This window comes from Pseudorasbora parva, chromosome 8 (genome assembly GCF_024679245.1).
Source record: "Pseudorasbora parva isolate DD20220531a chromosome 8, ASM2467924v1, whole genome shotgun sequence".
NCBI lineage: Eukaryota > Metazoa > Chordata > Actinopteri > Cypriniformes > Gobionidae > Pseudorasbora > Pseudorasbora parva.
Genome location: NC_090179.1, coordinates 41,247,091 through 41,262,449, shown reverse-complemented (window position 1 = coordinate 41,262,449; position 15,359 = coordinate 41,247,091). Strand labels below are relative to the sequence as shown.

The 15,359-nt window shown below is 37.3% G+C and overlaps 1 protein-coding gene across 3 annotated transcripts in view; it reads right to left on the bottom strand.

The window, feature by feature from the left end:
* tiam1b (TIAM Rac1 associated GEF 1b) overlaps positions 1-15,359 on the bottom strand; it is a 114,276-nt gene that overhangs the window by 78,731 nt on the left and 20,186 nt on the right. The window contains exon 1 of one of the 3 annotated variants that reach the window (XM_067451293.1): positions 9,054-9,215. The exons of the other annotated variants lie outside the window; for them this stretch is intronic. The gene's annotated coding sequence lies outside the window, so the exon portion shown is untranslated. Of the gene's footprint in view, positions 1-9,053; positions 9,216-15,359 lie in introns of those variants that run through there. 3 annotated transcript variants of the gene reach the window in all.

The window sequence follows — 15,359 nt, the reverse complement described above, 5'->3', positions numbered from 1 at the left end:
ACACAGTGCATCCATGAGAAATCCCTCTAAATCTCGCAGTTATATCTCAATCCACTGGGTGGCGTTGTGGAGCAGGTTTATAAGTTAAGTGCATTTGATCACAATGCCGTCGTCTGCCTCGCAATGTTTGGAATTAACGTTACTTCGATGAAAATTGAAAATGCTGTTACAAAATGGAGTTACTTTTGATGAAATCAATTACTGAAACTGAGTTATAATAATATCACCACCACAAACGAGAATCACATGAAATCCAAACACCAGTGGAATGAGCGATCACTGCTCAGGTAAGCTCATCTGTTACAGCTACCCCGAGTGAGAGTGAGATAACTTATGATAGCAAAATGATCTCGAGACAAATGCTTCCTTTAAAGTTCTTTGAGGGTTTATGAACAGAAAACACAAAGTTCTTCACTCAAACTTCACTTAACCGTTATCTTTGTCTCCGCAACGCCTGTCAGTGGCGCATTTTCTCACCCGAGAATAATATCATAATCCAATAATATTATAGTTTCTCTCTACATGAAAATGTGAAACAATACAAAGTAAACACATCAGCCATATCAAACACACACACACACAGGTCGGTAGGCTATAGCCTATTGACGTGTGTGTGTGTGTGTTTGTACGTCACGCTAACTGACGCGCTCTGCGCTCGTGCTCCTTGAGCTTATAATGCTTTTGTTCTTTAGGCATTTTTTTACACACTGTTTAATGTTTTAAAAACCTTAAGATATAACGTAAGCGTGTTGTGTACATTGCCTAATCAAAAGCTTGTTCAGAAATGGTGACGACATGTTTAGAGAAAAAAAGAAAGAAACATTTCTCATTTTCTCAAAATACCTAATTTAAATAAACGAATATTCGATTTTTATGAGCCCAAATATTCGAATACAATATTTTGGGAAAATGCCCATCCCTAGTAGGGATGTGTAGGAAACATATCCATATTTAACACATTATAAAGTAAAATATCTAGTGTCTTCAGTATTCAACATACGCAAAAAGTGTAACGCCTCTCGCAGTTCAAAATGCTTACATTACGTCATATGTCGCATCAGTTACGCTTTTTGTGTTTGAAAGAAGAATGTCATGGGGTAACTGTCATTTTTGGGTGAATTTTCCCTTTAACGTACTACTATCTAGACAGCAACAATGTGTTGGCTCAGATCCGGCTCACATCTGGTACGTGTTGAATCCACCAGATGTGGCCCAGATCTGGGCCGACACTATGTTGCTGTCTGGGTATGAACCGTTTAGTTGTGAAAAAGGTACAAAGATGTTCTTTTAAGGGTACTTCCCCATGCAGTGACAAGCTGTTGTACCACCAAAGGTAAATTTTTTGCTAATTTTTTCTGAGTGTACATGCATGTGCCTGGCAAAGTGATATAATGCCTCGCAAACACCGGTGCACTAGCCCTCACAGCAGTTTCTGTTGGTTCAGACGCTGTTTCCTGCATCGCCACCTGTTGTTTCTGGAGAGCGTGTGAAGTATAAACACCTCTGGAGCGTGTGACATGCGCACGGCTGCATTGGTTCACACCAAACTGAGCGTGTCAAGAATACACAAGGCTTCACAATAGCACGGTTTGCCCTAGAAGAGCGCACGGAAGAGTTTGCTTCAGGAAAAACCCGATGGATTGCGTTTACGGCCATTTCCTTCTATCGCAATCTCATAAGGAAAATACAAGGAACCCAACACACTAAATCCAAACCAACAAAACGTTCCCATAAACATTCAAGGACAAACTTTCTTGGTTTGCAGCTCTGAGAAATAGCTACTTTCCGAAAGACACATGTGTTCCTCTGATTACCTGAGCCCCTGTGTGATACGCCGAGAACAGATTAACAAAATCCAGCTTCCAGAAAATCTCTCCTTCACATTATCAGAGTTTTTCCCCTATGTGGAAGCCTCCTCTGACCCCTGGGGTCTCCCCTCCGCCCCTCTTCCCTGTGCCGAGCAGCCGAGCGTAACGAGACAGGATTCAGACACACATGACTACACAAAGCCGCGTTGAAATGAGTTTACTCGCTCCGAGCTCCGATCAGAGGCCTTTAATTTCCACCCGACTCCAGTACAATAACGCTCCCTGTTTCTCTCTCTCTCTCTCCGAGCTGGAAGATCAAGAACGAACTAACTGTGTGCACAAGCCTGTCTACCTAAACCACCTGTCTTGGGGTTAGACATCATAGACGACCACTTTAAAACAGCTGCCTTCAACGCCAGAGATAATAACCCTTCCATTAAATCACTCATCAAAACGGAGGGCGGAACAGGTATGAATGCTGTATTTGATGCATTCTGGGTAAACGGAATTATAGGCCACATTAGGAGGAACAGGAAGCTAGTGAGACAAAACCTAAACCAAGACTGTATCTTTAAATCATCGTCAAAATGAAAGACTAAGCCAGATCATCATACTTTGTGGAGAAGGCGATCTCATGCGCAAAGACAACGAAATAATCCAATATATATATATATATATATATATATATATATATATATATATATATATATATATATATATATATATATATATATATATATATATATATATATATACATATATTTATTTATTCTAATAAATATACACATATTAATTTAACATTAAAGTGTATTCATGTCTCTAGTATTGTAAACTATTAGAAAAATTGTGACTTATAAATTAATTTCATATTTGTATTTACATTTACATTTTTTACATTTTATGCATTTGGCAGACGCTTTTATCCAAAGCGACTTACATTGCATTCAATGTACACATTTTCACATTATAGTCAGTACTTGCTTTCCCTGGGAATCGAACCCATGACCTTGGCATTGCTAGCGCCACGCTCTACTGGTTGAGCTACAGGAAAGTTAATTTTATTTATAGCAAAATAATACATTTTTAAAAGCACCAATAAAAAATTATCAAAATAAACTGTAATCTAGTCTCTAGTGTAGCTACAGAACGGTGACTAATTAATACATTTCATATTTATATTCATAATCAAAAAATAAATGTATATATATTTTTTAAATACAATTATAAATAATAAATTAAAAAACTAATTCAATATTGTCTAAAGTGTAGTTTTAAAAATGGACTGGTGAATTAATTTCAAATTTCTATTCAAAAACAAACAATAAATGTATAAAACGTTAAATGAAATTATAAATAACAAAATAAACTATTGGAATAAAGTGTAGTCTCCAGTAGAGTTATAAAAGATAATTAATTAGTTAGAATTATTGTAATCACTTGACAGCCCTGGTTAATTCAAATTGAGTTTAATATAAAAAAATATATATTATAATTATTTAGTAATTTTTATGAACTTTTATATTTGTATTAAAATTAAAAAATGTGACATTACCACCAATTGATTTTTCAAAACACAGATTCATTCAGAAACACCAGTGTTGCGCCGAGAATATGCTCTGGCTTATAACCAGGTAATAAACAAAACTATACTGTGTCTAAAATAACACACTATTAACTTTATTGAATTGTTGTATAAAGCCAGTTTCACATTTGCACTTGTGCTATTCAGAACAAAAACAACACTTGTAATATTGCACTCGTTACCCGAGTGATATTGCTTAACTATTATCATATTATATAAATATGAGACAATAACTCATACAGGGGGAATGTTTGCCCCAATATCTTACATTTTAGGGACATTCTACCTGCATTGTATTGGCTTCACGACACAGTGAGTTGATGCCCTAAGTTTATCATTTTAATGCGTTTTTTAAATGAACAGTGCTAGAATAATCTGTAGTCAAGTCTCTTTTTTGCAACACATAAAATAGGTCACTTACAAGCTTCGATTTAGATTAGGATGCTTCCCAAAAAGCACATAATAGGTCATGGAGGAAAACTAGAACAGAGTGTCTTGACATGAAATTTGAGACACACTCAGATAAAAGGGATTCCCCATGTCTAATACTACTATCACTCGCCATGCCATCACACATCACTCAGTCCCGTTGACAAGGGAGAATTCCTCGCAAGGGCCTTAAGTCATAAAACTCTCAAGGATCTGTTTGGAAAACAATGTGTAAGTGCCGGATGAGATGCTATCTCATGCTTATGGTGGTCTGAATCCCTCTATCCCCCAAAACCAATCCAGGAGAGTTAATTAACAACCCGCAACCCGGCGGCAATGACCACATCCAAGCACAATGGAAGTGATCTGTATTTATGAAAATCACGTTCTAGCCTCATTTTTAATTATCAAAGTCAGTGTGTCCCTCGAGTAAAGAAGGAAACTATTTCAATCAATTACTTTCAAGGGAAGAAAAACCTTGAGTCGAGATCAAACCTGTTTAGTTCTCCACTCGTGTGCAACTAAATAACAATTAAACCTTTGTTGACTCGATTGATGGAGATTATGGAAAGAGAACTGCACTTCGGTCAAAACAAGGTATTAGTTCCTTAAAGCTGGCTTTGTTTCAAATACTTCTGCTTTTATTCAGAAATATTTGCCCCAGAAACTGATTCTGAGGAGGCCTTTTTTACCTTTAGAAAGGCATATTTCCTGATTCATCATTCAAAACAAAAGTAGCTTATATATCATGATGTACAATGCAAGTTCCCCCGTGCCAAGAAATCCTGCTATTGGGGCATGTTGTCACAGAGGATGTGTTTACTCCTGGTGTTAAGATGCGTTTTGGTCGACTGGATCACAAGTAGACTAGGCAGACACATTCCCATTTACACTTGGTGTTTTAATCCATCTCTTTTGTCCACTTTTAACCCCTTCTGTCCTGATTTGTTCAAGGGGTGAGTCAATGGGTGGCCTTTTACAGATCTTTCGACCTAATGGACGAAATAAGTTCACGCATTTTACATAGGAATGCTACCGGAAACTTACGGAGAGCAGCAGCTTTCGTTTCTGCTCTGACAGCCGCAAGACGACACAGAAATGTTTTTCGTCTTCAAAACGAACTTAGGTCTTCAGCCGACTAAAGTTTAAATCCGATCTGGCTAGTGTGCTTCCCATAATGTATACGCATTAGGTCAGTACGCAGAGAGTAGATGGTCTTTTGTGGCACACACATTCGACCACATGAGCATCTGCAATCCGGAAGCAATCCGGTCAAATGAGTTTTCAACCACCTCTAGAAGTGGTGGAAACGTGGACAAGCTCTAAGTGTTTTAGACTCTGTTTACACCTGAATTTAGCCTCATCCACTTAAAATCGGATTGATGAAATTGCTTCTTAAAGGCATATTATGTTAGATTTTTGGATTAAAATAGTCAAAAAACACTAGAATAATGTTATATATTTAGTTGACGTGTGTACTTACATTATCCCAAATGTTTCCAAGATTGTTTAAATCCAGAGAAATAAGCAATTTTAATCAAGACATGGACCCTGTCCCTGCGTGTGTCCCTATCAGTGACATCATACCCGTGTTAACGGGAATAACGCCCGTTTCACACATACTCCGTCTGCAGTGCGTGTGCGGTGCGTGTTGCGTTGTGTGTGCGTTGCAGGATCCCCACGCCCTGTTGTGCTTTCACATATGCTGCGTTTGCAGTCCGCAACTGATCCGCTGTTGCATACCACAAACACAGCATTTATTAACGATATTTTATTTAAAATCCAAAAGTTGTTACCGAACATGGCTAGTCAGAATTGCAATTCTCTTTGTTTACTCTTTCATAGAAGTTACCATAGGCTACTAGCCTACATTTAAACAAAATGTTTTCAATTCATTAATTCATCTTTATATACTTTAGATTTAGCTCACACAAGAGGCAAAACATTTAAACATAGGTTATAGCCTAAAATCATAAACATTTTAAATTAGAAACTTACAATAGTCTATTCAAAAACAGCCGACTCTCGTCTTTTCTTTCGTTTTAAAACCCTTTTAAAAGAAATCCTGCAGGGCAAAAATAACTTTGCTTTTCACCTCCAAGAAAGTACGAGTGCTCTCCATTATGGCACTTTTTTTAACCTAAATGCCAGAAAAGGTGTCGTTTTGTTGCTTAACTTGAGAAAAAAAGCCATGTGTTGACTTTGAAACAAGAGTATATTTTAAATGATATGCATCTGTGGTGAAATTACTAGATTTTCGCGTCAGTAAATGTTTATTTTAATGCAAACAATGTTCTATCACTTTAATGCAGCAACGCAGCAAAAAATAGACTCGGTACGAAAACGATCCGTGCACTGCTGCAGACGCAACGCTCCTGGAACGGACTGACGGACAGCATCCGCGTGCAGTGTGAAAGCTGTCATCCGTTAACATGGGTACGGAAAAAAATACGCACCGCACACGCACTGCAGACGGAGTATGTGTGAAACGGGCATAAATCTTTAATACATTAGCTCATCCATGAATATGATTTTTTTTCCATCAGCTGTAGAGGCGAAGACTAAAACTCTCATGATTTCGCGAAATCAAGGCGTCATCAAACTACTCCTTTGTTTTGAATAAGCGACCTCTAGCGGTGAAAAATACATACTGTGCCTTTAACACCAGGTGTAAACACTAGGGTTCTCTACTTACTTTTTATGCAAAAAAAATCTACATAGAAATGTCTTAATTGCATAATATGAGCGGTTTCATAAAAATAAAAATAAATGTAATCAAATTAAATCAACTAAAATGATGGTAACCCCTAAAAGGTTCTATATATAAAGCGCTTCTTTAAATATGAAATGTTTGACATCAAGAATTGGCTAAAAGGGATGTTTTGTCTCCACCTGTTAAAGATCGAGTTCACTTTGGCCCTTGTTTGTGACTCATAAATATTTTTTATATTATTCACATGAACTCACGCTCCATATGTGTTCCCGGTATGATGCAAGACTTCCCAGCTGCGTCCACCAGCGCTGACCTCCTGTCCTGCCTGACTGCGGATGGCTGATTCATTTCCATCTGTATACCAGCAGATGAGAGATTCCTCCTGTCTTTCTGCCTTTCCTTTTCTCAGGCCATTCACAGAGAATGAATTCAGCCCGTCTAAAGTCCTTCACACCAGGACACGCTCAGAGGGGATTCTCCTTGACTCTGACCGACTCGCACATTTGCAATTCATCATCTTCCTCACACGGCGACACAATAGCAGCAGCACAGGGGCTTTGTCATTCTAACGACGCACGCACGCACTATTTACAGCGTCTGACACCCGCAGAAAGGCTGCGTTTGCGTGTTGATGTTCCGTCATTTACTACCAGTTCAATTAGCATTTAAGACCGCAGGTGGAAGACAATAACAATCTCTTAAATAATCTTTGCTCTTTCAGGATGTGTCAATTGATATGCAACAGTTTAGATTCGGGCGATAAGAAACGGCGCATTATAAAGACAAGCAGTGTTACTAGTGCTAAAATAAAATGTCAAAGTTCCAATCCAAATAATAATAACACGCATACAAACTCATATCCCAAGTCAAACAAATCCAGCAGGAATTTCAGCCGTGATCTGATCCTAATGGGAATTCCAACGCAGGATTTAACAACAAGTAGATCTTAAGAACACATATTAGGACTATTAGGTTTCCAATGGGATCAAATGTCCATGTAGCTGTAGAGCATCACAAGACATTAAGGGCAAATCTTTCAAGGGTTTAACTCGAGTAGAAAGACATTATTCCAATAAAAATACCTGTACATAAAGATTACAGATTGACCAACGGGATTCAACAGATTTTCCAGTTGTTCCCAATTACTGGATATGGAATTTAAAAAGTAGTTTATGTTAAATATTTTGCAATTAAATTTGCTTGCAGAAAAGGTAACACTTTATTTTACAGTGCCCTTGTTACATATGTTACATGATGTGCACTGTAAAAAAATATTGAGAAAAAAAGTTACCTGGTTGCCTTAAAATTTGGCGTTCATTGAAATTAAAATTTTGAGTTAATACAATGAAAATTTTGGAGATTCGACAACCTTTATTAAAATATTGTTAAAAGCATATTGGGTAATTGTGTGTTTTATTTCTGATGACGCAGTGAAACATGCCAAATAGTGCTATTTTCATGATTTATCACATTTTTTATGTGGTTCAGATACAATAATATTTTGCGTTTCAATTTATTTAACAAATGTCCTTCATTGTATCAACTCAAATATTTAATTTCAATAAACTCAAAATTTTAAGGCAACCAGGTTACTTACTTTATTAAGTTAAACCAACAAAAACCAACAATAATTTTTTACAGTTTACTTACTATAGTAATAACAGTCTATTAACCCTATAGTAAAGTGAATGTAGTTCATTAATATTACCTAGCATGTATTTGAGTAAGGACAATGTAACCGTACCTGTAAAATGTCACCTTAAATAAAGTGGGTTACACTTTAGATTAAGGATTCATTATTACAATGCAATTATATATTTAAGTCCTGAGTAATATTAATTAACAACATGTACTTACTATAAGTTAGTATTAATTGACTGTTATTACTATAGTAAGTACATCATGTAACATATAAAACAAGGACACTGTAAAATAAAGTGTAACAAAAAATACTAAACACTAAATTACAAATAACTAATAAATAAATCCCTAATATGACTCTGGAGGATCCTGACTCAAGAATAAGAAGGAAAAAACCATGGAGAAATTGATTTTAGCTTTATCTCTTATGCAATTCTTTGAATTTTTTTAGGATTGGCCACAAATTCTGTCTGACATTCCACCAGGAATAATTTGACTAGGGATATACCAGCTACAAACCTAAAGCAGAAGGCTAAACCTACAAAAGGTGAATATACTTTGCACATCTACAGAAGTCAAAGACATGTGTTCAGTGTATAAGAACCAACATGTAAACATGTAATGGTTATTAATGTTTTGCTAATGCAAACCCTTGTTTACCATGTCAATAAGCTTCTTTGAGTGTTCAGTGCAAGTCAAACAGAGACAGACAGAGTCAGATGAACAGACAGCGCTGTTCAGATGTGGGAAATCCTTTTGATCTGCTTTCTCTGCCTCTCAACAGATACTGAGACTCTCTGAAGCTGCGAAACTGCTTGAAAACGCATCAGCACACACCCAAAGACTGCCTCCACACCTCGACAACCGCACAAACGCTTACCTTCCCCGGGAGAGGGGCGATCCTGTGACCCCGATGACACACGTCCTTTCTAAAATCTCATGTCTCCTGCAGCGGCGTCCACATTCCTTCTCAAACTCCACAACATACTGACTCCCACGTGAGTGGACGGGAACTGAAGCAGCTTGTGAAGGGGGCTGTGTCCGTTCAACGATCCCCCCCTCTTCTCTCACCAATCTTCTCCTCCCCTCTCCCACACTCTCTTTACCTCCTTCCCCTTCCCCCTTTCCTTCTGTCTCGGAATCACTGTGAGATTGGGAGCAGGAATGTGTGTGGTTCTGCTCCTTTTGGTCTGTCTGAACGGCTCTGGTATGACCCTGCGGAGAGCACCAAATTTACACAAGAATTCAAGCCCGCCTCTCACAAGCACTGGCCCCGCCCACTTCTCGCACCTTTACCACAGAGCTCCGCCCACCTACGGGTAACTTCTCCTGCTGAAAGAAAAGTCTGCAAAATAAAGTGCGTCGCAAATAAATAAATAAATTATGTCTAGGCCGCATTTAATAATAAAACATTTTTAAATATGAATTAAATTTTTTTTAAAGCATGATGATATTATTTTCTTATATTATCTTCATATTTTCATTGCTATCATCATTATATTTTTGAGGATTTTCTGTAATTGTCAATAGATTAATAGACTTAATAAACATAATTTTTGCTGTGATATAAAAGTTATGAGAATTGCATTAGAATATGGGAAATATATGGTTAACTGTCATTAAAATAATGTCACAATGCCATAAATCTATATATTTCGTTGTGCAAAATGTAGATTTTTTTGGTTTTGTGGTAAAAATATGTCCTAGGCATGTTTCTTGCCCTAAAAAGGTTTTGTAATATGCACCCATCATGACCTCACATTACATCCTAGTGTCGGCATCTACACACACACACACACACACACACACACACAATAAAGATCTCTATCATATGCCACAACAATACCCAACTGAAGAGGTTAAATCTTAAATATTTGGACAGAACAGCACGCTTGTGTCTCAGTGAAGATAGAGGTGTGATTGGTGGGAAGGCAGCAGAGTTGTTGTCATAGCACCAGAGCTGTAGGAGGAGAGAGACACAGACGTCAATGATGACGACCCTAGCCGAATTCATTTTCTACACACACACTCACTCACACACACACCTTGTGTAGGTATTCTGGGACACCAGGCAGTGGCCACAGTGTTTGGGAGACTGCTCCATCGCTCTGATCATGTGATCTGCGAGCTGCTTTGCATACGCCCGGGGCCAGATTGAGACCGGTGCAGAGACTGATATAACCCTGCGATAGAGCGCTGTGGAGGGGGCGAGCGAGTGCCTGAGACAGATCAACTGGACTGTGTGCAGCTCAGAAGACCAACAGCCCGTCTAGACAGTTGTGATTAAACTGTCTAAAATAAGAAGCACAACATTGCGGCTAGTCTGACGGCATATAAAGTGACTAACAACGCCAGCCAAGGTTATGACCCCTAATCTGGACAAACTCCACAGCTGGAGATTTCCTCCCAAACAAAACACAGTGTGTGTGTGTGTGTGTGTGAGAGAGAGAGAGAGAGAGAGAGAGAGAGAGAGAGAGAGAGAGAGAGAGAGAGAGAGAGAGAGAGAGAGAGAGAGAGAGAGAGAGAGAGAGAGAGAGAGAGAGAGAGAGAGAAACAGAGAGAGAGAAACAGAGAGAGAGAGAAACAGAGAGAGAGAAACAGAGTGAGAGAGAGAAACAGAGAGAGAGAGAAACAGAGAGAGAGAGAAACAGAGTGAGAGAGAGAAACAGAGAGAGAGAGAGAAACAGAGAGAGAGAGAGAAACAGAGAGAGAGAGAAACAGAGAGAGAGAAACAGAGTGAGAGAGAGAAACAGAGAGAGAGAGAGAAACAGAGAGAGAGAGAGAGAGGTTTACACATCTTTATTTTTATCCTTTACCATATTACATTTCAATATCATTCAAAAAACTACAAAACCATCAAAAATTAAAAATTAAAATAAAACAAAAAACAACAACAACAAAAAACACGACATCCAATCAATAAGGAGTTTCACCCTTTCATTAAATCTTTAAAACCAACACTTCATCCTGCCCAACCTCACACAAACCCCACACAAAAAAATTCAAAAATCTATAATAATATTAAATATAATTTTTGTAATAAATATAAATAAGCACGTAATAATTATTAAAAGACAAAAAACTAATACAAATGATTAATAGCATAATTAATATAAAATTTAAATAAATGTAACTTAAAAATGTAATAAAAGTTTTAATTCCATAACTATTTGAAAACAAACATTTAAAAAATCTAAATTTAAAATAAAAAATACTAATGTAATATATATTTTACATATTTAATATTTATAATATTATTATTTATTTATTTTTTAAAGAATGAAGAAAGACAAACCTAAACAGTGATTTTGTAGAGGGGGTCAAAATTAACATTTTCATCTGAAATTTGGAGCCAAGAGGTAAAACTGAGTCTAGTTCACGAAAGGGGAAAAGCACTTCTTGTATTTTTTTGCCCTAAGTTTGCATGCCTGTAACTCAAAAAGTATTAAAGATGCTAAAGATTTTGGTTTTGAATGCACCTTTCTGGATTTTAAAGGCCCGATATGGTTGAATCCCAGACACGTGGAGATCTTAATGTGGCTCTATGAGTAAAGTGGTCAACTGTACACAGTTCCAGTGGCCAAAACACAAACGTGAGTCACTTTAAAAACAGCGGATACCTTCTTCTTTTAAAGAGGAATATCTGAACAACAAATAATGTTGAAACTACAATGTAAAAACTTCACAAACGTATCATTGTGTACAGTTGAAAGCCTATTTCCAAATCACAGGAAAAAAGCAATTGTGACATTCTCTCCTAATTTTAATATTATATTTCCCAATTGCGACTATTTCTCATAGTTTTTTTAGCATTTGTCTCAAATTTGTCATTTTATTTCCCATAATTTTGACTATATTTCATAATGTGACTATATATCTCACATTTGTCATTTTATTTCCCATCATTTTGACTATATATCATAATGTGACTTTATATCTCACAACAGAGATATCTTGTAATTGCGACTCTATATTCCCATTTCAGACTGTTTTCATAGTCGTGGCCTTATATCTCTAATGTTAGTGTTATTTCACATCATTGTGATTCAGATGAAAAACATGCAGCACCAAATGCATCTGAAAATCAAGTAGTATATTTATACTATATTTGTTTACTATAAATATATAGTTTTTTTTTTCTATCAACACAATTGCATAGAACCTGTCATGAATATTGTTTTTCCAAAGTTTGCATGCCTGTCAGTCAAAAAATCCTAAAGATGTCTCAGTATAGATATCTGGATATCTGATCAGATTTTCAAGGCCCCTAATGTGGTTCAATCCCATAGATATGGGGAGCTCAATTGTTGAATCTGACCCATTTTCAATGATCAAAATCCACATGTGCTTGACTTTGCACACAGCTGATACTTATTGCTTTTAAAGCTACACTGTGTAACTTTTTTAGTTTATTTTTAGCTAAAAACACTTAGTTCTTTTAAAAATATATGTGCTCATTAATGTATATTTACTTCTTTCAAGTAATAAAGTATTCTCATAAGTTTATAATATGCCATTGAAAATACATACTGGTGAGGGGTTCGATTGCCGGTCACCATGTTGGCCCTCCATCTTGAAAGTACATTAGCCAAAGAGGGACATACCCGTACAGGGCTCTAGAGTGCGCCTAATTTGGTCGAACATGCGCCTAAAATTTGTAAGGGTGCGCCTAAAATTTTTCCTAGGTCCTAGGCAACGTCCTTGCATCTGCTCAGCTCAGCTGCCTCCACGAACGAAGCGTTTTTTTTCCTTTGACGGAACACACACTCATGGTTGGATCATGTCGTGGTCTAAACCAATCAGAGACAGAGATGGGGCGGGTCTTTGCCTCTGATTGGCTGTGGTCCAGACTCCTGATATTCCTGCTCAGTGCTGCGTGCGGCCTGCGAGTGATTTGAAATTGCGACCAGGTAGTTAAACAGTATCCGCAAACTAAACGCGGCGGTTTGTGAGCCCATTTTACTGTGTGTGTGTGTGTGTGTGAGCGCACGTGTGTGTGTAAGAGCGAAAGCGTGTGTGTGAGAGAGAGAGCGAGCCTAAACTTCTTCATTGTCATGACAACCGCCTGTCAGCAGAGCAGAGTCAGTGTCAGCTCAGGCAGCGCGAGAATCAACATCTAGGAATAGATGTTTTAAGCTAATTAAAAACAAAATCTAACGTTACCGTTAACGTAAGTAAAAGAGCCCTATACTCACATCGTCAAAAAAACTACCAAAACAAAATCGTCGTATGTACTGTTGACGTTTGCTGTTTGTTATAATCCTTTTGAAGACTGGATCAGAGACTGGCAGATCTCGCAGCAACATTTCCCTCACTACGGTAACGCTTAACGTTAACCCAGTCGGCGTCACTACTGTGATTGTGCATTGCTACATTATATTCCAAATATAATCTCTTTGCGAACGATATTTGCTGATATATCTACTGTCCTAACTGAACCGCTTTGTTGTTCATTTGTTGTGCCTGCTTCAATGTTACTTTCTGGCTCTTTGAAAAAACATTCCTGTGGTGATCTCCCTGTAATAATTCATAATTTCATTATAACATTTGTTCCAGTTAGCCCAATTTTATTAAGAAATATAAAAAACTACCTCAACCTATAGTAACATTGCCACATAATTATGACAATCAAAGCGTGATATAATATAGCAGGCAGAGGAAATAAAAAAAATCTGTATTTTTATTTATTATGAGTTGTATTTCATTGTTTATTATTATTAGTATTTTTTTATTAATTTATAATGCTTTGTTAAAACTGTAGTTTAAAATAGTAGGCTGATGTTCAAAGCATTGTTTTCCTTGATTTTAATTCCTGTGTTACAGCATATATTATGTTGTGATTTACAAAATATATATTAATTTATATGGAACGTGATAAAAAGGTGACCTTGAAATTGGCATTATGCGAGCCGGGGAAATTTTTGGGTGCACCTAAATTTTGGGCTGGTGCACCTAAATAAAAAAGTTAGGCGCACTGGTGCAACCAAGGCAAAAAGTTAGTCTGGAGCCCTGCCGTAAATTCAAGCTTCGCCTTTCGCGTTTTAACACTCGATGGCACCGTGTCGAATGTGAAGAGGGGGATTGCCATGTTAATCTTGGACTAAATCGGCCACCGTAGGAGTTCAAACGAAAACAGAATTGAGAGGAACAGAAACTAATGCTGCGTCCCAATTCGCCTACTTATACTACGTCCTAAAAGTATGTACTCTTTTTGTGAAGAAAAAGTATATACTTTTGAGTATGTAGCAGAAAAGTATGCAAGCTTCAGGACTACTTCGCCATCTTTAACGGACTCTGTCGCTTAGTTACGTGCATCCCGTCACCGTTTATCTGCCCTGTCAATCATCGTCAGATTCGTCACAGTTCAAATCCTCCACATGTAGATTAATCTCCTACTGTATCGGAGAGAAATGAAGACGCTCGTTGATCTGCCATTTGTGGATCTTTAATGCAGAGACTCTCCTCATGTGTTTGCAGTTTAAATATAATGATGCATTTAAAAGTTAATGGCCAAACATGTCATTACAAAAGTTCACAATGCTGCTGCAGGTGAAATATAATATGGACAACACTGAATAAATATATTTTTGTCAGGTAAAATATTGATAGGGTCACTCAAACCCCTTTATCTAAACTTCTCTACTTAACCGTCGAACTCGCACATCTGTCATGTTTGTAGTTTTTTAACGCTTTTTATCCGCGTTTGTAGTTCTAATAGAATCCTCGTCCAATTCGCAATGGGTTGTGGGCAATATCAGCCGTTAGAGTGCTCATCGATCCATACTGTGAATTCGGACCGGAAATAGTAAACCATCCGGGAATCTTTGGAATACTCTTTTCAACATACTACGATTTGGGACATACTAATTCTATTTTCGAATACTATTTAGGATGGATAGTATGCGAATTGGGACGCAGGGTAATATTCACTGGATGGTCATATACCTTTACACCACTAGATGGGGGAAAATATCACACAGTGTAGCTTTAAAGAGAAATGCCTGAAGAATAAATAATGTTAAAAGTAGAAATGAGTCTTGTTTCCCTCTATGAATTAGAACATGCCTCTTCCCTCATGCCTCGAGAAAACAGTGGATTACTCATTCAATATGCATTCATGACATTTAATAATCATGTATTTCTTATTTTTATTTTGTTCAAAATCAACATTTTTAGCCGGGGATGA